Source organism: Aethalodelphis obliquidens, unplaced genomic scaffold (genome assembly GCF_003676395.1).
Source record: "Aethalodelphis obliquidens isolate GAN/ISIS:26980383/991018 unplaced genomic scaffold, ASM367639v1 scaffold35, whole genome shotgun sequence".
In the NCBI taxonomy this organism is placed as follows: Eukaryota; Metazoa; Chordata; class Mammalia; order Artiodactyla; family Delphinidae; genus Aethalodelphis; species Aethalodelphis obliquidens.
The window spans coordinates 19,033,032-19,056,076 of NW_020837979.1; the positions used below are offsets into that span (position 1 = coordinate 19,033,032).

General features: G+C 41.1%; 1 protein-coding gene across 6 annotated transcripts in view; it reads right to left on the minus strand.

Annotated features, from left to right (window-relative positions):
• CTNNA2 (catenin alpha 2) overlaps positions 1–23,045 on the minus strand; it is a 1,197,048-nt gene that overhangs the window by 320,546 nt on the left and 853,457 nt on the right. The gene's annotated exons all lie outside the window — the stretch shown is intronic.

Genomic DNA, 23,045 nt, shown 5'->3' on the forward strand with positions numbered 1-23,045 from the left:
TAATTTCTCTCGAAACAAAAAAGTCACATACGCTTTTGGTATGTCTAAGAAACCAATCCCTAAACCAAAGTCACAAAGGTTTATGCCTATGTTTTTTTTTTCTACAAGTTTTACAGTTTTAACTCCTACACTTAGGTCTATGATCCATTTTGAGTTAACTTTGCATGTGGTGTAAGGGAAGGGGTGTCTATTGACCATTTTTAAGATATTCCATTTATCTTAATCATTGCTAACCAAAAAAGTGAAACATTTGCAACTTGGTTCCCAAATCCTGTATCTAGTCTTCAGCAAGAGCAATCAACTAAGCCCAGTTACATGTCCTACAACAGAGATAGAATGAGAATCTAAGTTTGAGGTCAGGAAACTGGGATGTGATCACCATTGCATGGCTTGTAATGTAAAGGGTTGTATATCACCTTGATACCTTCAACTATTCTTGTTGGTTCTCTTTCATGAAAGGCAAAATGAGAAAAGATCCAATTCTCCTCCTTCCAGTGAAGATCAAAGAAAATTATGAATATGAAAAGCCTTTGAAAAGTGAACTATTGTAAAAGTGTATTTACAATAATCAGAATTTTGCCAAAGCCTCTCTCTTAAAACCATAAAGCTGCAGACAGCAGAAGGCCACAGGAGACCTCACTGAAAGTTATCTTGACTGATCCTTCTCTACACAGTTCACACAGATGAGCAGGTTCAAGGAGTTCCTTCCCTGGGACATGCTGATGCAGAACCAGGCTTGAGAATCATAGGTTGTCCTGACCTAACCACAGGACTTCTCTGAGGATTAAAGTTATTATCCATGTCCGTAAAGAATCTAGCAAATACTGACAGGTGCAGCCTGACCTTAAATGATAAAGATTGCATGAAGGAGATTAACCTTGTCAGTCAAAAGAAGAAGAAAAAGAACACACACACAAAAAGTATTCATTTTCTCTTAAGTTACCTGTGTGTTTGATGAAAAAGCAACATACACTCTGTAAGCACAATAACTGACATTGACAAGAAGCTACATTAATAACTTGGTGGAGCCCCAATGTCTAAAAGTATCATCCTTAATTAACAGTGTTTAGAAACCAGCTTCCCAAAGATACAAAAGAGTCCCTGAAGATCATGCTGATAGAAAACATCAAGGTCAAACATCTTAGAGCTGCTCCCACACAAATAACCTCCCCAGCTCAAATCCATACCGTGTCTGATTCTTGATTCTTACTGAAATGGTTTGTTTCTTACACTTTCCTCTCATGTCCTTATTAAGACTGTCAACTCTTTGAAGACAGAACCTAGACTTTCTCTTCTCTTGCAACTCTGGTAGCATCTTGCCCATGGTAGGCATTTGATCAGTAGAAGCCAACTAGTTGAAGAAGCAGGTGGAAATCTAGCTCATAGAACATCACGATAAGGTATAAAGGGAAATATGCAACTTCTTTTTGGAGAAAATTGTGACTTCTAAATGCATATTGGAACAGATAATTCTATTGCTATAGAGTGGGAGTAAAATTTGTCAAGGTAGTCACTTCACCTTATGCAGAATACTTTTGTGGAGCTGGTTTATGGTATTTTATTTTTTCTTCTATGGTTGAGTCAAAGATACCCCCTTCCCCACCCAAACCCATCTCCAATAAAAATCAAGTATTCTGTCCGTTAAAACCTGTGACCCAGGTCTCATTAACACTCACTCTAGCTCAGTGCCACAGCCCATCTAGTTGCACCTCAGAGTTTCTAATCATGGTTTGGGGATGACTGTCTGACCATAAAATAGTTTGTTCCTTGCATTTGGAAAACAGATTTGATTAGTGAAACTCAGTTGATTGGATGATGCACATGTGTGTGTGCACTCATTCACATATACAGGCACATACTTACATTATTAATAGAAGTGACTTTAAAAAATTTTTAATTTTATTTTATTTAAAAATCTTTTAAAATTTCCATACAATTTTTGAAGGTTACTTACAATGTATGGTTATTACAAAATATTGGCTATATTCCCTGTGTTGTAAAATACATCCTTGAGCCTATCTTACACCCAGTAGTTTGTGCCTCCCACTCCCCCACCCCTATACTGATTTGTTTTTTGTAAATGAGAAAAAAATCTACCATATGTCAGCCCTACCTCTTCCTGAACACACACTTCTATGGAGACTTATCTCTTCAGCTACTGGCCAAGAGTGAGCAAATACCATTTACTGTACCATTCTGAAATAAAGTACAGCGAAGTAGACCTGTCAGAAATACAGTAATAAAAAAAAAAAAAGAAAGAAAGAAATACACTAATAATAGCTAGCTCTGATTGTAATCAGGGAGAGAATGTGCATTCCTGTTCATGTTAAGTTTCCTTTGCTGTTCTCAGGCCTTTGGACCCTGACCTACCCCAAACTATGGAGTCTCCCTGTCCTGCCTGGCAATTTGAATTCTAACCACAAGCTTAGCTCTCTCAGATCATTAGGCAAACCACCAAGACTGAGGCAAATTGGCACCACTTACTGTCTTCTGTTTGTTGATCATTTAGAGTTTTTTATTAGGGCATTTGGCTTTCTTCAGAAAAAAAGAATCTCACTTGCACATGAGCCTGTGGCGAATGCCCGTCTCTGAAGCTGACGGGGCTCAGAGGCCAAGCAAGAGGACTAAATGTGGGCTCCTGAAATGCAGGGTTGGCACTGATGGACCCCACTGAACACAGCCACCACCACCTCTGTATGTCGCCGCCGTGGCCAGCAACTGCTGCTCCCCATTCCTCATTTTGGACCATCTGCCTTGGCTGAAGGCCCAGGTATTTCTGAGATGTTCTGGGTTTTTTCTAAAATGGTTTTCTGGATCTCCCACAGAAAGACTTCCAGAACATTCCTTCTCCATTCTTTCCCCCTCCCCTCTCTGCTTTAGAAGCAGGCTATAATGCCTTTCCAATTTTACTGCTGTCCATAAATTCTGCTCCATGAAGCTGGGGAGCAAGCCTTTGGCTCCCTTGGGTTTGCTACTGCCATTTGTTCTGACCCACAGACCTCACACGGTGGGATGAATTTGATTACTGGAAGGGGCTGCACCATGTCCTTCAATGATTTATCTCTACCTTTTGAAGTGAGGGGTTGGCAGTTAAAATGCTTCAAGTTTCTCCCAGCTGCTGGTACTCAGTCCCCATCATGCCTTGGGACATTACCGAACCATTAGCTACCCACAGTTTCAGCCTTTAAATGTGTCCTAATCATCCTTTGTTTCTTTGGTACAACCAGTAGGATGTGTGTGTGTGTGTGTATGTGTGTGTGCATGAGCAGGAACGCCTCACACACCCTGCAGGATGTGGGAAGGGAGCCAGGAAGAGGGTGTAGAGTATCATTCTTTAGCATCTGTCCCTCAAAACTGCTCTAGTTTTTTCTGATTTGTTCCCATAGGAGCAAAAAAGGAAAAAAATAATGTAGTCAAATAGAGCATTCCTGCAACAGAAGCAAAAGAACTTGTGACATTTCTTTGTCTCTTTTCTTATTCCCACTTCCCACCCAGTTGGAAATTTCCAGGTAATGTGCCTTTTTGAGATTCAGATTCTGTGGATGGGGGTGGAGTGTGCACAAGTATGTATTGAGTTGGGAACAATGCTAATTTTTTTTTTTTTTTTTTTTTGGCCACACTGCATGGCTTGTGGGATTTTACTTCCCCGACCCGGGCCCTCGGCAGTGAAAGCGTGGAGTCCTAACCAGTGGACTGCCAGGGAATTCCCAGGAATAATGCTAAATTTTCTATAAAGCTCTGTAACTCTCAAGTATTCAGTGTGAATATCTCCATTCCTCTCCCACTCCAGTGCATTTTCTTGACTTCAAGATTTCATCTCTTATTAAAAGGTGCATAGAGGGACTTCCCTGGTGGCACAGTGGTTAAGAATCCACCTGCCAATGCAGGGGACATGGGTTTAAGCCCTGGTCTGGGAAGATCCCACATGCCATGGAGCAACTAAGCCCGTGTGCCACAGCTACTGAGCCTGCACTCTGGAGCCCGCAAGCCACAACTGCTGAGCCCACGTGCCACAACTACTGAAGCCTGCGTGCCTAGAGCCTGTGCTGTGCAACAAGAGAAGCCACTGCAATGGGAAGCCCATGCGCCACAGTGAAGAGTAGCCCCCACTCGTCACAACGAGAGAAAGCCCACGTGCAGCAACGAAGACCCAACGCATCCAAAAATAAATAAATAAATAAATATATTTAAATGTGCATAGAGTTGCCTCTTAGCAACTACTTGAACACAGCACCTTATAAATCCTCATTTTAAAACTATAGCTTGATGATGTGATAAAACACAAATATATTTCCTATAAAAATGTTTTCTAAATAAGCAAGTACATCTTCTGGAGCAAATTAATTAAAAATGATTATTTAAGCAAAATATAACATGTTTTCAAATCTTTGAAATGGAAAAAGCAGAGCTCTATAGGGGTTGGGGATACACAGGTGTAGGCATTTGTTAAAACATGTTCATTTCACTGTGTATAAATTTTACATAAAAATAATGGTAAACAAATATCAAACGCTAGATAATGATTTGCATGCTGAGGTAGTCAAGGGTGAAGTCTACTGATATCTGTAACTTACTCTGCAAAGCTTCAAAACACAGGATGAGTAGATATGTGATAAAGCAAATATAGAAAAATGATTGTAAAATTGAGGTGGTGGGTATACGGATGCTCACCTTACAACTTCTTCAACTTTTCTGTATGTCAATATGTCAAAAAGTTTTCATAATAAAATGCAGATGTGGGAGCAGGCAGGCACAGGACTTAGAATTGGGAGATTTGGGTCCAAGTCCCAGTGTGGCATGAATGAGCTATAAAACATGGCCAAGGCTTTAAACTTCAATGGATTTTGGTTTCCCCATTGATAAAATGAGAATCTCAAATGTGTTTTTTTGTGTCTGATAATCTATTATTTTATGAAACCAACATGGATCCAATGGTCAGAAGGCTTCAATTCATAGGAATCTTGGGCTCTCATTTATTGAATTTATGTAGTCCAAAGGAAACATTGAAAATCATATTATCCAACATTTCACCAGTTGGAAAGGTCTAATGTGCCTTTTTGATCATTTCATCTCTCCCAGTGCAAACTTCTCATCTGGTGCCAAGAGCAGATGCCAGAAACACAGAGGGTAGAAATAACCTCTCCAAAGTTGGAGAGGCTAGTAAAAATTGGTCTGGATAACTTGAGAGAACACAATTAGACTGCTGTCCCATGGTGTTCTACTCAAACTATTTTGATGTGATTGTACACCTCATTGCCCTTTCAGAGCTCTCAGCCCTGGAATCCCACATCTGAGCAGAGCAGGTAGCCAGCTATGGGGTGAGTATTTGAGGCCACCTGAAGGTGGGCCTTCCTTCTTATTCTTCTTTTTACCCCAAACCACATCCCCCATTCCCAGGTCAAAATATCTGCCTTATGAGTTAATCATTTGATTGAAGGCTATGTTTCTTATTAAAAATGCAACTACTGCTGGTGGGAAATACATCCAACTATAGTAGCCATTCACACCACACTGTTAATGACTATCTTAGTCTGTTTGGGCTGCTATAACAGAGTAACTTAGATGGGGTGGCTGATAAAGAACAGAAATTTATTTCTCATAGTCCTGGAGACTGGAAATCCTGATCAAATCACTGGAAGATTCACTGTCTAATGAGACCCGATTCCTGGTTCATAGATGGCCATGTTTTCCCTGTGCCCTTACATTTTGGAAGAGATAGGAGAGTTTTCTGGGGGTACACAAACATTTATTCACAGCGATGACCTTCAAACCCTTTCCAGATATCACTTAGTAGTGGAAAGAGAAGAACTATTGTGAGAGTTTTCTCCCCTCCCACAATACTCTTCTCCTAACTTCACACTGCAGTTAAAACTCACCCTTTGGCCTGAAATGGAACCTACAAAGCATCCTTACTAAACCCATCTGTAAGCCATTTCTCTTCTCTTTCATTTTATTCCTTTCTTCCTTAATTCACTCAACCAACTAAAGTTTATTAAGCATCCATAACTTATAGGGAACTATACTAGGTGCAGAGGATACAGTGCAGAATAAGAGCAATATGGTCCTTGCCATTGAGGGAATGATATTCTCACCTGGTGATCTGGGACTTTCCTGGCTTTAGCATTGAAAATCTCATGTCCCGGGACTCCTTCAATCCTGGGCACACCAAGACAGTGGGTCACCTTAGTCTGATGCATAAATGATAATATCTAAGTTATGATGCAATTATAGTTGTCTGAGGATTGTAGAGGTGCTCTGAGGATGTAAAACGAGAGAACCCCATCTGTGAAATCACAGAAGGCTCCTCTGAATTTGTGGGCTTGTGAGCTGAGATTTAAACGATGAGACTGTGAGGGAATTCCAGGGAAAGAAAAATCACATTCAAAGGCTCTGAGGTGAGAAACACTGTGGCAGATCTGAGAAATTTAGGATGATCTTATGTCTTGTTTTGCCTGGAAGTGTCCTGGTTATAGCCTATTGCCCTGGCCTAATTAATCATGACCCCTTTCACTCTCACAAGTGTCTTGGTTTGAAAAATGACATACATGTTCACCCCAGAGAAACTTTAAGATGTCCCTGTGGCTGGTACAGAGGGACCCAAGAGGTGCAAATGAGGCTGCTGAGGTGTCAGAAAACCAACTTTTCATGGTCTTGAGGAAAATTCCAAAAATTTGGGATATTACGTGTCTATCCCTAAGAAATACGTGTACACCTGAAACTAATATAATATTGTAAATCAACAATACTTCAATATTTTAAAAAAAGAAATATGGGAACAGTGAGAAGAGTCATACACAGAGAAATATCACGATTACATGTAAAGGTTAAACACAGTCAATGCAAGAGTGGATGTGAGAGTTCCATTTAGCAGAGCTTTTATTGTGATCCAGGCCAGCGATGACAGTGGCCTAGATTAGGGTGGAAGCTCCCTTCAGCAATGGAGCTAAGTAGATAACTCATAAGATATTTAGGAGGAATAATTGATAGAACTCAGTATGATAGCTGAAGGGTCAAGGGAGTGGGAGAGTCAGGGCTGACACAATTGGCCACCCGGGCTGAACAGAACTGGAGGGTGTCTGCGTGGAAGACCATGAAGGCTGCATTGAAATTTGAGCCTTCTCGGCAGAGGCAGAGGAGAGGGAGAGTCAAGGATGATGGCCAGCTTTCTGGTATGAGCCACTGGCTGTACAATGGTGAAATTTAGGACAGGGAATCTGAAGGAGATTCAGAATCTCATGTCATCATTTCTGAAATACTCTTATAACATGCAGCAATCCTTACCATTAATTTTGTCAGGCTTATCTCTTAGTTATGAGCATGTTTTATCTTGCTCTTTCCCTGACACACCCTAAGCAGACTATAAATCCTCATGAGCATAGACCAGGCTGGATTCATCTCTCTGACCACCACAGAGCCTAGCACAAGATCTGTCATGAGGTAGCATATGCAAACTCTTAGAAGAAGGTGGACAAATGGGCAGGTAGGTAAGGGGATTAGCTTCTGCAAAGACTAGACATATAAGAGTGAGACTGGTGACAAGGCTGTATAAACTAATTCCCAGTCGGTGTGACTGCATACACCAATAAAAAGTCCATAGTAAACATTTTAGGTTTTGAGGGTCATACGCCATCTCCTGTCACTTCTCTTTTCTGCCGTTTTGATGAATGAGCAGCCCCAGACAACGTGTAAACATATGGATCCTGAAATTTAAATTTCATTTAATTTTCGCATCACCTAATATTACTAGCCTTCTTTTGATTTTTTCCAATCATTTAAAAACGTAAAACCATTCGCAGCTTGCAGGTAGCATGTCGAACCGCGGACCAATACCTCCATTTCCTTAAGTGGAGGATAGTGCAGATTCGCATCAGATTCTCGTGAAGAATGATGGACACACTCACGCCAAACACCTTCCCTTTCTCCTTGTCTCAAAAACAAGGAAGATATTTACAAACCCATTGTGTCTAAGCTCTACCTCATCTTTTAAAAATGACTGATTTCTTAAACGATTTCTTTTTCTTCAAACTTCTTTGGGGGCCTTCTTTCTCTCTGCTTTCTCCACTTAACTTTCTTTTTTATTGTGCAAGTTTGTTCTCTCACTAATACATTTTACTTTTACTACCAGAAGCACTACTGGGTTTGACATTTTTAGTGAGGATGCTGAGATTTCCCCAGATTTTGTTTACCACTTGCCTTTTCATAACCACAGACAGCCTCAGCCCTTCCTAAATGAAGGATTGATGCCTACGCAGCATGACCTACACCTGGAAATCTATTAACAATTAACAGCCAGTAAAAAAGACAACCCAAAGATCCAGACTGCCAGCTTCATGGGTGGGAGGAGGCAGATTAAAGTGCTAACGATGTGTACAGGATTTAATATTTTAACGTCTGTCCAGTGGCATGTGAAACTCTACACTGCTCATAAATACAATTTGTTTGTTTGTTTAAAGAGAAATACTGTTCCATATGCATGATCATTTCTAAAACTAAACTAAGCCATGCATGTGAGAAGGAGAGTGACAGTCATTCCTTCTTGTTTCATTATAGGTCAATTAGACCAAGCCTGGAGGTCCTCTCTTAAACACACCTCACCAAATGTGTTTCTGCAGAATTAACTTGTGCCCAGCAGTGACCGTACTCCTGTCTGGTGTATCTCTGTATGGGAACAGTACCTCAAATCAAGGATATGCACAGCTTAAAAAATGATATAGACTTTGACTCATTAAACAGAAGAATTGGAGTAGCATCAATGAAACCATTTTTTTCCAGATCTAGACTAGGTGTAACCCATGACTGCTTATACCAAGATTTTGGAGGGCAGCAGCTGTGAATGCAATGGAGATAAAGAAGAAAAATGGGGAGTTTCACTCTTTTCTCAAGCCAGTCCATATTCAACCTGTCACAGGGTAGGGATATCTCTGTCCTTTTAGTCTTTGACACCAAAAAATAGTTGGTCACCATTGCTCTGGAATACAACCCTTTATGTGGGAGACAGCAGAAGTGGCAGGGGGAGTGGAGAGGGGATGGGAGCAATAGTGGACATCGTGCAAGATCCCTTCTCCCCCTTTTCCACCACAGAGAAGACCTGTGAAGATAACCAGCAGCTACCGTCCGCTAACCAACAATCTAGGACTTCTGGGAATCTCTACTATTGGAAAACTAGAGCTTGATGTATAGCCCTATATCTTAATAGACCCATCTCTGCAGTTGGCTTCTTTGGAATGTTGTGGGACCAGTTGGAGAGTATTTAAGTCCACAAGTCTCAATCACATTAAAATGAGCCCTGGCAACCAAACTGAGACACACGGATTTAGTTTTTATTTTTTTTAATTATTTATTTATTTATTTGGCTGTGCCGGGTCTTAGTTGCCGCACGCAGGATCTTCGTTGCCATGTGCGGGACTTTTAGTTGCGGCCTGTGAACTCTTAGTTGCAGCATGTAGGATCTAGTTCCCTGACCAAGGATCGAACACGGGCCCCCTGCATCGGGAGCATGGAGTCTTAGCCAGTGGACAACCAGGGAAGTACCAGCACGCAGATCTAAAAGGCAGCAAGCACAATCCTGCCCCACGAGCATGCCTGGTGGAGTCCTGATGCCCATGGTGAGGACGGAGGATGCATGCCTACTGTGTGATGCATCTGTGGCTGTGGCAGAGCATTTGATTCACCTCAGTTGTCACAGACGCAGGCTTGTTAGATAAAAGGGCCGCACTTCTTCCCACACCCTTCACTGGCCTGTAGAAATGGACCATTTTCTCAAACTGCTAATGCCAAGAGTCTTCAGTGGAGCCAAGGGAAGGAATAAAAAAAAAAATTTTAAAAAGAGGTTTAAAGGTATGCTCTGAATTTGCTAATAGGCATGCATGGTCCTTTTGGAACCAAAATAGAATTTTTGATGAATTACCTTGTAGCAAATTTGAAATATTATATTAGCCTGGGGGCCCCAACAAGCCATAATTCACTCCACTGGTGAGAACAAATCTCATTTCCACATTCATTCCTTTAAACTCATTATTGACCCGGGGGAAAATGCTAGCCGGGAGCAAGTTTTAATAAAGACACTGACGGAATCATTGCTATAGTACTAAATGCAATAATAAGCAACATGCCACTTGGTGGCAATGGCCCCCTAGACCTGCGGAGACCCTGGAAGGCAGCTTCTGAAGGGCTTAACTCTCCATCCAGAGCAGAACAGGACATCCAAGAAAAGATTTCATTATTTTATGTGATAATCTGTCATATAAGAATCACTCTGGCTGAAATGCTCTGATTGTCAGCTTGTCTTCAAATGAACCATTGCTGAAAATTGATTTTTTGATTAAAAAAACCCCGGCAGATGCAATAGAGGAATAAAAAGGATAAATAATGATAACTTTGGGGTCCAAAATACCTAGATTCAAATTTTAAATCCAGGACAAATTGTATTCCCTCCTTAAGACTCAATCTCTGCCACTAGAATTATGCTTTCAGCTAAACATAAGTTACCCGTGGGCAGGGTCCATGTCTTTGTTTGTTGCTACATCCTCACATGCCTTATCATATAATAGATGTTCATTAACTACACATCAAATGGATCTATCTTCAAGGACTGTTATAAAGATTAAGAGAGCTAAGATATGTAATCCTTTTGGCACCTTGCTTAACACGCGACAGTTCACAACATATTCAGAACAAATTAACTGCTGGTGCAAGGCCACTGGTGGAAAGGCCACAAAAAGAGCTTTTAATGAAAAATCCAACCAAACTGAAGAGGTCTGCCAGCTGCTGTGGTTCTGGCAGGAAGGGACCAGGTCCAGGGAAGTCAAGAAAGGGAGACAGGACACCTTGAAAATGCAAGGGGGACATTTAAAAAGAGCCAGTAATGCCAGTTACGGAGCTGTGTTTGCTAAAAAAATCTTCAGCCTTAATCAGCGGATTGGAAGGTTTCTCTGGGATTCCAGAGTATATCTATGTCTAGGCAGGTAAAGTCAAATAAAAAATTAAATCACGTCTCTAGAGAATCCACCTAATCAGCTGGTAGGAGGGAAGCACACATGTGCCTGGAAAGGCGACCTGTCCTAACTTGTTTCTCCTCAACCCTCACTGCCCTGACCCAGCCCTTCCACTTCAGGCTGGCCAATTGGTCCCCAACATTCTCTGTGACCATATGATGACTTTCTCATTCCCCTGTGCTTGCTCTTTGAGATTGTCCCTGCCAATCTAATTTCTACATAGTCTTTAATCCTGAAATAATCTATACAACATTCCCATTCACTGTATGAGAGGGAGAGAGAGAATCCTAGTACAACAGGGTTATTCTCATCTCTTCTCAATCTTTATCACACCCTGTCATTTGCTTCTACACTGCAAAGATTTCTCTCATTGTTTATAACGTATATATCTTGTTTCCTGAAAGGAAACATTACTTCTCCAAACCAGGAACATCTCCCTGGCGTATATCCTCCATCGTCTGGTTGCTCACCCATATGACCCAACAAACACCCATGCAATAAACGGTAAAAGGAAGTCAGCAGGTACCTAGTTCACAGTGTATTGACAGGAATGAATGACCTTTGTGTGATTCTCTAACTTTCCACAAACTTTTAGAGAAATGACAATATGCAAGGCATTCAGAAGGAATGTCACAGAAAGAATGTCAACAGCATCTATGCATATACACATAAGCCTATACATTAAATACACACACACACACACACACACACACACACACACACACACACACACGCACACACACAATGAGGTTATATCTCCACCTAGTCATTCCCAGAGGCAGGATTCCTAAGCAGGATCTGATTTCGATTCTGACTACAATCAACTCCTGTGAGCCAGGGCTGCCCATACCAGCAAAGCACCTTGGGAAAGAGCCCTGAGCCTCTGTAGTAGGATCAAGGCTGTCCCACGCCCCACCCCCCAGCCTCTGGTGCTGATTCTCTGGGCTAAGTGCTTCTCCAGTTGACTGCTCCCAACCTTTTCCCCTCTACTCCGTTCGTCCTGCTCAGTGGGTCTTTTAGTTTGGCCCCTCCAGCCCTGCCCTCCCCCCATAGATAGGGATGTCCCTGCAGTACACACACATGCATCTCCCTTTAACCTCACACACTCTGAAATCAATACATTCAAGTTTCCATCGTCGTCGCCTCCTCATTCAGGAGAGAGAAAAGACCAAATGGTTACGGGTGCTTTAATAAGGAACTGAGGGCTTCCCTGGTGGCGCAGGGTTTGAGAGGCCGCCTGCTGATGCCTGGGACATGGGTTCGTGCCCCGGTCCGGGAAGATCCTACATGCCGCGGAGCAGCTGGGCCCGTGAGCCATGGCTGCTGAGCCTGCGCGTCCAGAGCCTGTGCTCCGCAACGGGAGAGGCCACAGCAGTGAGAGGCCCACGTACCGCAAAAAACAAACAAACAAACAAAAAAAGAAATAAGGAACTGATCATCATTCCCTGAGAAATGAGGAGAATGACAAAAAACCAAAAAAGCAATCCATCTGCTTTCTGATTGCTGGAATGGAAATATGGGTGAGCCAGGGGACAGAGACAGCTAAGTTTGTTGCCACAAAGAGCAAAATGGAGAGTTCAGAGAGTTCCCCTCTTCACTCCAGAATTACCTACTGGTCATTTTCCCCGTCATATTAACTGTGAAATGCATCCAGCACTGGACGCCAGATAAGGAATCCATATCAGCAAGGAAACATTTCCAGACATCAGAATTGAGAGGAAACAGAGGGAGTAACAAAAGAATAGAACCGTATATACATGCAAAAGGGAGGGTGACTTCTAGCACTGGTGGTTGCCAACATGGAGCACGTGGATAAGTGATTATCACAAAGTTGAAAGAAGCAAGTCTAGGGCATATGTTATAGCTAAAGTCCAACAGGGGTGCAGATAAGATATCAGGACAGACGATTAGGGAATTAATTAATTAAGACTCTGTTTATACTTCTATTGTCAGTGCTAATTATTTGTTGGTTTGAGTAAGCTCCTCTGTCTTCCTTAGAGGCTGTCAGCGAATGATAACGTACTTGGATTTCCACAAGTATCTCTTGTTGTTTCCAAGGATTGTACTTGCAGCATTAGCTCATATATTCACATAATGACAGTAATAATCAAGGAACACATACTCGCTGAAGCTAAAAATGCTTTTTTTCAACAAAAGTATGTTACTGTTCTTCCTTGAGACTTTGGCTTCTGTCTGGTTTTTGGTACATCAGGGTAAACAGAGAAGACAAAATGGTTAGGTTCTTTGGAAGAGGATGAGCTAGCAAGAGATCCCTCTGTGAAGAATGTGCAGACCATCAAATACATTTTACAAATGACACCCCTCCTCTGTCCCTCTTCTGCCCCCACTCAGGCATTCATAATTCCAGTAGCACATCCTGGCGGGAGATCTGGTTTGGAAATCTTCCAATAAGGAAGCCTTCCAATGAGGAACCAGTGATAGAACTGGTATGATCATGCCTCTGATTAATTTCTACCTTTAACAAAAGAGTAGCTGCTAGTCTACTGTTGATTTCTTACAGCTGGCCTCAGACTTACAAGCAGAAGGCAGCATGTGTTTTAACTTCTGCAACCCTGTAAGAGTCATCAGGATCTATGCAGTAGGGGAAGGGGTGGGTGCAGAGACTGGAAAGAGATAAATCAAGGTCTGTATCAGCAATGCCTTAGGAACATTCCTGGAGAGAGAAACTGAACTTCTAAAATGGAAAGAAATAAGGAAGCTAGATTCAGCAGTTTTGATTACTGAATGAAAGGGTATGTGTAAATGGGAGGGGAAAATGAAAGAGACAAGACTGCTGGAGACCAAAAACATGCAGTCATGTGAAATTTGATCCAATTTCACTCTAGGGTGTTATTTTGGAGCTATTTATAACTTTTTAACCAATAAATAACAAAAGAAAATCTAATCAAAACTATCCTCCTTTAAAAGCTAGACCTGAAGAAATTGACATTTTTTTTTTCCTTTTTAAGAAGTTACTTTGTTTCCTTAAATGGAAAGTTTTCTGTGGTACATCTTATTTTAGAATCTCTAACTTTATCTTCTCTTTTTCCCTACCTAAAAAAATTTTTGAACTGTTGGTAATTTGTGAATTTTGTTATTTCTGGGCACATTAAGATTGGCCATTAGTGTCAAATGCTAAAGGTGGTGATTCCAAAGGAAAAGGAATGGAGTCTCATGTCCATATAACCCTTAGCAGCGCACAAAGATGAACTGAAGGAGAGGCAAGGGGGGGGGGGGCGTGGAGGAGGACAAAATCTGACTGTAGAAGCAGATAAAATGACAGGAAGACTAGAGTTGCCATCTGCTGGAGGATAGAAAGAATGACATTTGACACTCACTATTTGCAAGAGCAAAGCTAAACTCAGTCAAAATAATAAATCTCCAAATACTGTGTACTGCCATTTAAAGGATTAAAAAATTGGGAAGGGGGTGTTATTATTTCAGCATGGCAGTCTTTGAATAATGTAGAAAATATATGGGGGGAGTAAAACAATAGCATCCTCTTTTCTTAACTTGCACTCTGCATGCTCTTAAAAGGGATGATGAATACTGCTTTATATGCTTTCAAATGCCAGCATGTTCCTTCAACGTGTATTTCTCACTTTCACCACTGCGACTTTGAAAATAAAATTGATGATGGGGTTTCTTCTATAAGGATGCCTAGTCATTGCTTCCAGATTTTCTTTCTGCTTATGTAACATGGCCAAATGCATGAAGCTTACTCAAGTTCAATATAGAGAGCACTGGACTGGGAGTCAGGATGGACAGGTGGATAATCTCAGTTTGCCTACCAGCCACCAATGTAATTGTAAGCCAATCACTTTATTCCTCTGGGCCTAGGTAGTTTAAGCTGTAAAATTATAAATGATATGGAAGATGGGCTGCAGAGTTTAAAGGATCTCTGAGGCCCTTTTTAGCTCTCAAATTCTGTGAATCTATAAGCATTTCAAACTCATTCCAAACTCACTTATAACATGAATATTCAATCTAAATTCTCATCATTGCTTCTACGGAATGCAGCAAAACAGTATCTAATGGCTTGATCAATAAGCCAAAACCATCTTCCTTACCAATGAAGGGAAAGATGTTTTCCCCCTTTTCATATTGTAGAGAAAGAGCCATTTATTTAAACTTGCTATCTCTGACACTGTTCTTGTGGCAGCAAATGCCATAGAAAGTTCCTGAGGGGGGAGGGATAAATTAGGAGGCTCGAATTAACATACACACACTGCTATATATAAAATGGATAATCAACAAGGACCTACTGTATAGCACAGGGAACTCTACTTGATATTACATAATAACCTATAAGGGAAAAGAATCTTAAAAAGAACATATATATATATGTATAGAATCCCTGCATCGCCACCCACCCCGGAACTGCCCCAGGCAGCGGAGGTTTTCTCCCTCAGCATCACCCTAATTGCTTTCTCCACTCCCAGTGCCCTGCCCTGAGGCTGGAGCCTCTGTACCATTAACCCTTTGAGGCCACATGGTCTGTAGATGGTGCAGAAATGGGGTGGGGGTGTTACTAATAATGCCACCTTCATTTAGCTCCTAGTGTAGGCCCTAAGAAGTGGAAGAGTCCAGTGTCAGGAACCCTGTGGGCATGCTGTGCATCCTTATATAGATATAGATATATAAATTTATATATATATATATATATATATATATATATATATAACTTGAAGTATAGTTGACATGCTGTAAATCAACTATACTTCAGTTTAATTTTTTTTTTAAAAAAGAAAGTTCCCCGATGAGGAAAAAGATCCATGAAAACAGCTTTAAGAACCACAGAGTTAGAATAGCAAGCAACCTAGTAGATCAGAAGTGGAAGCTGAGGTTAAGGAACTCATCCATACTGGTTTGGGACCAAAATGGATTTAATCATTTAATTGGAAAATTCTTCCTTACCCGAAACAAACCCATCCTTCTTTCTGAAACTCTAAATCCTGCATACCTACAGCATCCAAGTCAGGATACGCTTCCTCTCCAACCAATGCTTCTCCAGCCCAGAGTGAGTCCTCCCTCCTTTGGAAACACTGGTGTTTAATATTTAAATCCCTCACTTATCAATGAACATAGATGGCTTATTATTCATTTATTCATTTGACAAATATTTAATGAACACATTTTTGATGGCTTACGTTCTTTTAGGTGGAACAGAAGAGTTAAACCCATTTTCACGAAGCTTATATTTTAATGGGAGATGGGGAGAAACATATATAAATAGGAAAATATCCGACAGTAGTATGTACCATGGCAGACCATTAAAACAGGGTGGTATGAAAACGATTTGATACCTGTTTTTAGATTGAGTGTCAAGGAAGACTTCTCTGAGTAAGTGCCCACTAAGTGGGGACTTGAGTGACAAGGAGATGGCTCTTTCTAAAATGGTACAGAATGGCATTTGGGGGAAAGAAATCAAAGGAAGAAATGAGGCTGGAATAAAATCAACAAGCGGGATAGAGAGGAAAGATGAGGTGAGGGAGGTGAGGAAGATGCAGATGATTGGGGGGTCTCAAGGTCATGCTGAGAAATGTAGATTTTATTCCAAGCATTCTGGGAAGCTAAGCAAAGAACTGAGTTCTCTTTTCATGTAAATCAGTCTTCCTGACCTCCAAGGGTTAACCTCTTACTTTTAAAATTATTTTTAGAAAATTTCTCACGACTCCTAGGAGGCCCAAACCTTTGTACATAGAAGGCTTTTTAATAAACTGCTGCTGATTGGCTGACCGGTTGGCTAGTAACATGAAATCTTTAAGTTAGATAATATTTTAAGTAGGAGCTTCACCTCGGGGCAGTCAGAGGTCAGGATGATTGCAGCCCTCAAACTCAAAGCCACAGGAAGGCTGAAGAAATGAGCTCAGCGTGGAGGCAGCTGCCCTCAGACACAGCCTATGACTCGCAGCCCTGATGTGTGACAATGCCTCACGCTGCCCGTTAGGAATGAAGGGAGCATCTTTTGTCGCCTCCTCCCAGAGCAAAGCAAATCCTCCTACTTTGAAGAGAGGTTCTCACAGGGTCTTTGTACTCACGTGTCACACAGCTATAACTGAAACTTTGGAACAGGTATATCTGTAACAATTCATGGTGATCACGCTTAAAAAAGTATCTCTGTGTAAAACAGCAGCCTGAATAACAGGGAGGATTAATTCAGAGAGGTTATTCCATATTTTCTCTTTTAATACATGGCCCATATTTATATGTTTTTCTTTTGACTGGACAGCCATCTTTAACTGCAGCTTTAAGGGAAGCAAGTATAATAAAGAGATTGTTAAACATTATAAAAACTAGAATGCTTCTAATGTTAGCTGAGAGTAACCTGACTTATTTTTTACCCTGAGCTACAGAAAAAGCAAATCCCTTGTAATTAGAAAAAATAGGGGAGGGGTCATCGTCCTCCTTCTACCTGGCCCCTCGTGGTCTAAAGAAGTCCTCTAGGCTATGACGGGAGGAACATATGTCTTGGAAACCCAGGTAGATGCCAGCATTTTTAAAATCCTATGTGATACTGGGGGTGCTAAGAAGTACATATGGATTCACTAATAGAAGAGAAAAAGAAAGAAGAAAAGAAGGAAGGAAGGAAAGAAGGAGGGGAGGGAGGGAGGAAGGGACAGAGGAAAGAAAGAAAAGAAAGGAACTGGCAGGTATGGAACACTGCAAGAGAGAGATCACAGATGAGAGACCACCGGTGCTATTTGGAGGCAGAGACCATAACCTCCCAAGCACAGAGGACAGTGCCTGGTGCATGGTTGGGGGAGAGGGGGTAGTTGGGGGAGGGAGAAAGAGAAACGTGGGAGGGAGGGGTGGGGGAGAGACAGAGAGAGAGAGAGAGAGAGAGAGAGAAAGAGAGAAGCGTGGGTAGAGAAAAGAGGTGAATTTGAGAGACAGCAGGCAAGCCAGAAGGAAAGAGAAATAAGAAGAAAAGCTAGAAATGAAGAGGAAACAAGAGAAAACATCTAGGCAATTATTCCCAAATTTGCATGATTATCAGAATTAACCCGAGGGGGATCAGCCTCAAAATACCGATTTCCAGGCCCTATCCCAGATCTATTATTTCAGAAGCTGGGGGTGGAGTTGAATTGTAGCCCCGGGATCTAACAAAAGTCAAACCCCAAAGCTCTCCGCAGGTGATGCTGATGTGCAGGTAGATTTGGGAACATGCTAAGGAGAAGAGAGGAAAGATGTGACTGGAGGGCAGTAGCGGGCCTGGTGCCTGCACTGAGCCTGGAGGTGGCAACTGTGGCGCTGCCACAGGGCATCCACTTGTCTCCGAGCACATGGCTCATCTACAAGAACCAGAGTTCTTCTCCCGGTAGAAGTGGTACCCAACTTCTGTTCCCACATGACATGCCCTTCAGTGGCGTTTGGAACAGCACGTGGCTGACCACGAAGGGAACTACTTGGGAAGCGGAGTTCTCCTTTGCCCGTGCCCGGGGGCGGGGAAGCAGCTCTGGCCGGCCAGCCAGCTCTGGGGTTGCCGGGGGGCCCAGGGTGGTTGTGGAGTTTGGCCCCCGATTAGCGCCGATTTGTGAGAGAATCTCTCCCACGTGCGGAGGAGCTAGCAAAAGTGACTTGGTCTCGGAAAACGACCAGGTGGCAATGGCAGCCGTCTAGCCTGACACGCATTTCCGATCGTCATGGTAACGCGCGCAGCGGCCGGGATGCGGCGGGGGAAGCGTGGTTGCGCTGGGACCTGGTGGGCACTTGGGGCCGCCACCCCCTCCGCTCGCGCCGCCCGGAGCCGCTGGAGCCCGGAGGCGGCAGAGCCATGCGGGGAGCGCTGCCGCCCAGGCAAGGGTACAATTGCCTCTCGGGATGCAGGCGACGTGGGCCCGGATTATGTGTTACTATGACAATGGTAAATAGGTTCACTGGCTTTCAGCGAAGTGGCTACGTGCAGTTTGAGCCGCGGAAGGCACAATCTCCCTCCAGTTCCAGAACACACGTACCCATTCATGGGTCTGTTTTCACATCGCAGAAAACGAGGGGCTTAGGAAAGCCACTGAAACACTTAGTTTTAGTCACTGGGCATTTTCCTTGCAGTGACCTATACTGAGTTTGATTCAGTGGCTCCAACTAATATATATATATATATATTTTAAAGCCTGGTAGTAGAAAGAGGAGAATGAAGTATGCTCATCAGATGATAATTAATTTGCTCTCCAGAAAAAAAAGAGAAAAAAATGAGCTAAATGTCCTGATAAAGTGGCTCTGTGAAATTCTATACATACCAGGAATGTCTCAAATATCATCTTTTAAAAAGACAACCACATATAAAATTGTGATTGGTTCTGCTGTTGCTTGCAAGAGGGATATCCACTCTTTTCTGAAGCCTGTTACACCTTTCAAAAAAGTAAACTAGAAAATGCAGAGCACCTTCAGAAGGGCTATAGCTTTTCCTAGAGTATATATTATCTACCATGTCAGAGCCAGCCTACAAAACATGTTAGCAGAAATAAGGTATTGATTAAATACAGTCATAGTAAACATGAAACTTACATTAATATTACCCACCACTGGTGATTTAGCATTTCATCATCCATCAGAGCCTACGAATGCATGTATACACACATCTATAAACAATAAACCTTGCCACAATTAACAGGATTTATATAGCCTTTTAAATATTAGAAAAGACAGGTTTTTTAAAGCCCACTATCATATACTTAAAAAAAAAGATATAGTAATTATCCTTGGTTGTGGTTCATTTGCATAAATTTTATGAATTCATTATATACCACAAATTATTTTAAAATATGCTGTTCAATAAACAAACACACTCAAGAGAAATCACTGGTTGATTCTAACATACTTCTTTCACTTCATCCCTACATGCACTTTCTCCAGCATCTGTACTTTGTCCAATTAATACTCCCCTGGGTGTATTTCTGTTCCCACCAGTCAGACTTGGTCCAGGACCTCCTCACTTCAAGTCACGCCTGGAGAACCATCATAATATGCTTTCCCTTGTGCCATCTCCCGCACTCCCCCACCATGTGGAATCACCAAACCCTCTCAATTCAAGTCACACTTTCTTGTTTGCCCAAGAGGCCTTTCCATTCTACTCTAACCGTGGTAAATATTTACTTGGTAGGTTTTGAGTTCTTCCATGTTATGTCAGTTATGGACTTTTCTTATATTGATTCTTTTATTCATTTTTATATATGAACATGTCAAAGAAACTACTATGCTGAATTTATCTTTATATCAGCTACAGTGGCTAGCACATTTAAAAGAAATACTTGAATGAATGAATGAATGAATGAATGAATATTAATGTTCATAAGGCACACTGAGTCCATAAGGCACTGAAAGGGATGGGATCTTAGAACATTAATGAAAGGGATCTTAGAACATTAATTAGAACATTAGAACATTAATGAATATTAATGTTAGAACATTAATTAGAACATTAGAACATTAGAACATTAATGTTCTAATGAACATTAGAACATTAGAACATTAATGAATATTATTGTTCATAAGGCACACTGAGTCCATAAGGCACACTCTGATTGACTCAGCTGCTTAGAGGAATTCCTATGGTTATCCTCCTCCTCTGCCCCTTCAGAGACATCACCTCCCTAACGGAATGAAATGTGGAGATGTGGTTTGTATACTGATTCAAATATACTTCAAAAAAAAAAAATTGAGGGATAATGGGAGGTATCTGAATATGGACTGTGTATTAGTAATATTAATGAATTATCATCTATTTGCTAAGGTGTTATAATGGTATTATGGTTATAAAAATGTTCTTTTTTGAGATGTATATTAAAAATGTTCAGGAGTAAAATGTTACGAGATGCATGATTTACTTTAAAATACTCACAACTGATAATGAAATAGTGGCAAGACATTAATAAGTGTTAAGTCTAATATTGATAATTAAGTCTAAGTCTAATGAAGTAATTTTTTAGTCACCTCTCCTCATACCATACTTGATAAGGAATAAAATAATAAGAAGAATGAAAATAAGTAAAGACTATACCTCCACATGGCAATTATCTGGAGGTGATTTCAAATATTCTGCCTGTTCCTTACGTAACCACTCTGTGAGGCAAGCAGCTGACTGTATCACAGTTCACAGAAGGTAAATCATAGTTCAGTCCTAGAGGCATGTACTAGGCCTGCTGGAGCCCAAGGAGATAAACAGCTAGTAAACTTTAGAACACTAAAGCTCTCTTCCCGTCGGCATCTCCCATTTTGTTGGGAAATGGCCTGTTGGCCAAAGAAGGGAATGACAATCCTAAATGCTAGAAAAATTACAATAATAATGAAAAAGTTTTAAAGTTGCATTCTACCTCCCAGGTGTAGAATGCAACTTTAAAACTAACAGTATATGTATCAGCAAGTTTATTTCGTTAAAGTTGTTCTATAAAGCAAGAACATTAATCCCATTTTATGGATGAAGAAACTTAGGTCCTGACAGTTAACATATACATTTATCCTTGAGTTGTTTAAAATTATTAAATGGATGAAATATAATTCCCAAGATTAAGACAGTAGGTAAATCTCAGAATCAAAGCAAAATTATTCCCCGACATTCTGATTATTACTTTAACATGCAATTCTTCCCTTATCTGCTCCTGAACAGTTGGGTGGAAAACATTGCCTCATTTCTTACCAGCAGGCTACAGGAAGAGATGCTCTCCCTGCTGCAGAAGAGACCCAGTTCATGAGTTGTTATTGTCTTTATACAGAACATCAAAAATTTCTGGAAGGCTTTTAAATATGTTTCATTTTAACCCTCCTGACACCACTGCAGTTAGGTGGGTGGTAAATGCCATGTAGTTTACTTTACCAATCAAGAATGCTTATGACAGCTGGAATGATGTTCTAGCTGGCAATGGAAACAGAGTAGACAGAATCCTGGAACTGGAGACCCAGATACAGCCTTACTATAGCCACATCAACAAAGTCACACAGTATTGCTTTCCTTTTTCAGCTCTCAGGGTTTCTGAAAGAGCAAAACCATCAAAGTAAACAGTGCTTTCCTTTCCACATTGGTTGAATAATATCCTGAGCGGTACACTTGGATCTCAAAAAGATTTCGGAAGCCTTTGCAATGTTCATAACAACTATAGGAGAGATGTACTATTCACCATATTATGTAATGAAACAAACTTTGGGCTCAAAGGGATGTGGCAAGTTTGGCAATATGCCTGTTGCATTTTGTGAAACAACTATTTCGTTGTTTGAAACAAAAACAACAATAATAAAATGGTTGGTATCCATCAGCCCTTGTTAGGCAATTGCACTGAAAGGAAGTGGTTGAATTCCATTAAAAACATTTCAAATTTGTAGGCATCCTTCAAACACCGATTATACTGAAATCAGGTAGATGAAATTAAATTCATTCAGAGAATGACCTATCTTTAAAATAAGTAATTACCCATACAGGGTTATTACTATAAATATAGATATTTAAATATAGATATTTAACCCTTTAAGGAGGTTATCTTGTGTTCAACATTCCTCTTGTGTCTCCAATTCCATCACACAGGATCCAGCATGCTAGCTATTTCACACGTTCATGAACATAGGCTTGTTTTGGCCTTAGGGCCTTGGCTCTTACTATTCCCTCTCCTTGGAGTTCACATCTCCTGGAGCTTTAATTGGCTGCCTCTTACTCATTATTCAGGTTTCAACTCAAATGTCACCTCCTCAAGGAAGCATTGCCTAATCTTAGATAAAGTAGTCCCCTTCCCTCAATTTCTCTCATCCACATGGCTCTATTTTAACTTTCCCTAGCTATTCGGTATCTAAAAATTACCTTATATGTCTGTTTGCTTACAAAGTTACTCAGTCTTATTCAGAGACTAGAATATGCCTGTATATGTTAAGTGCTCAACAGATATTTGTTAACTCCTAACTGGTGGGCTGATTGATTGACAAGAACAGGGCCCCAAAGCATATACATTGAAAACAGTATTAGTTATAGCTTCAAAGAATAAGTAATCCTCTTCTGAAAAGAGCAAATACCCAAATCAGACTTCATACAGAATGACAGCAGTAGGCTTTAGTGGAAAATTTCTCTCT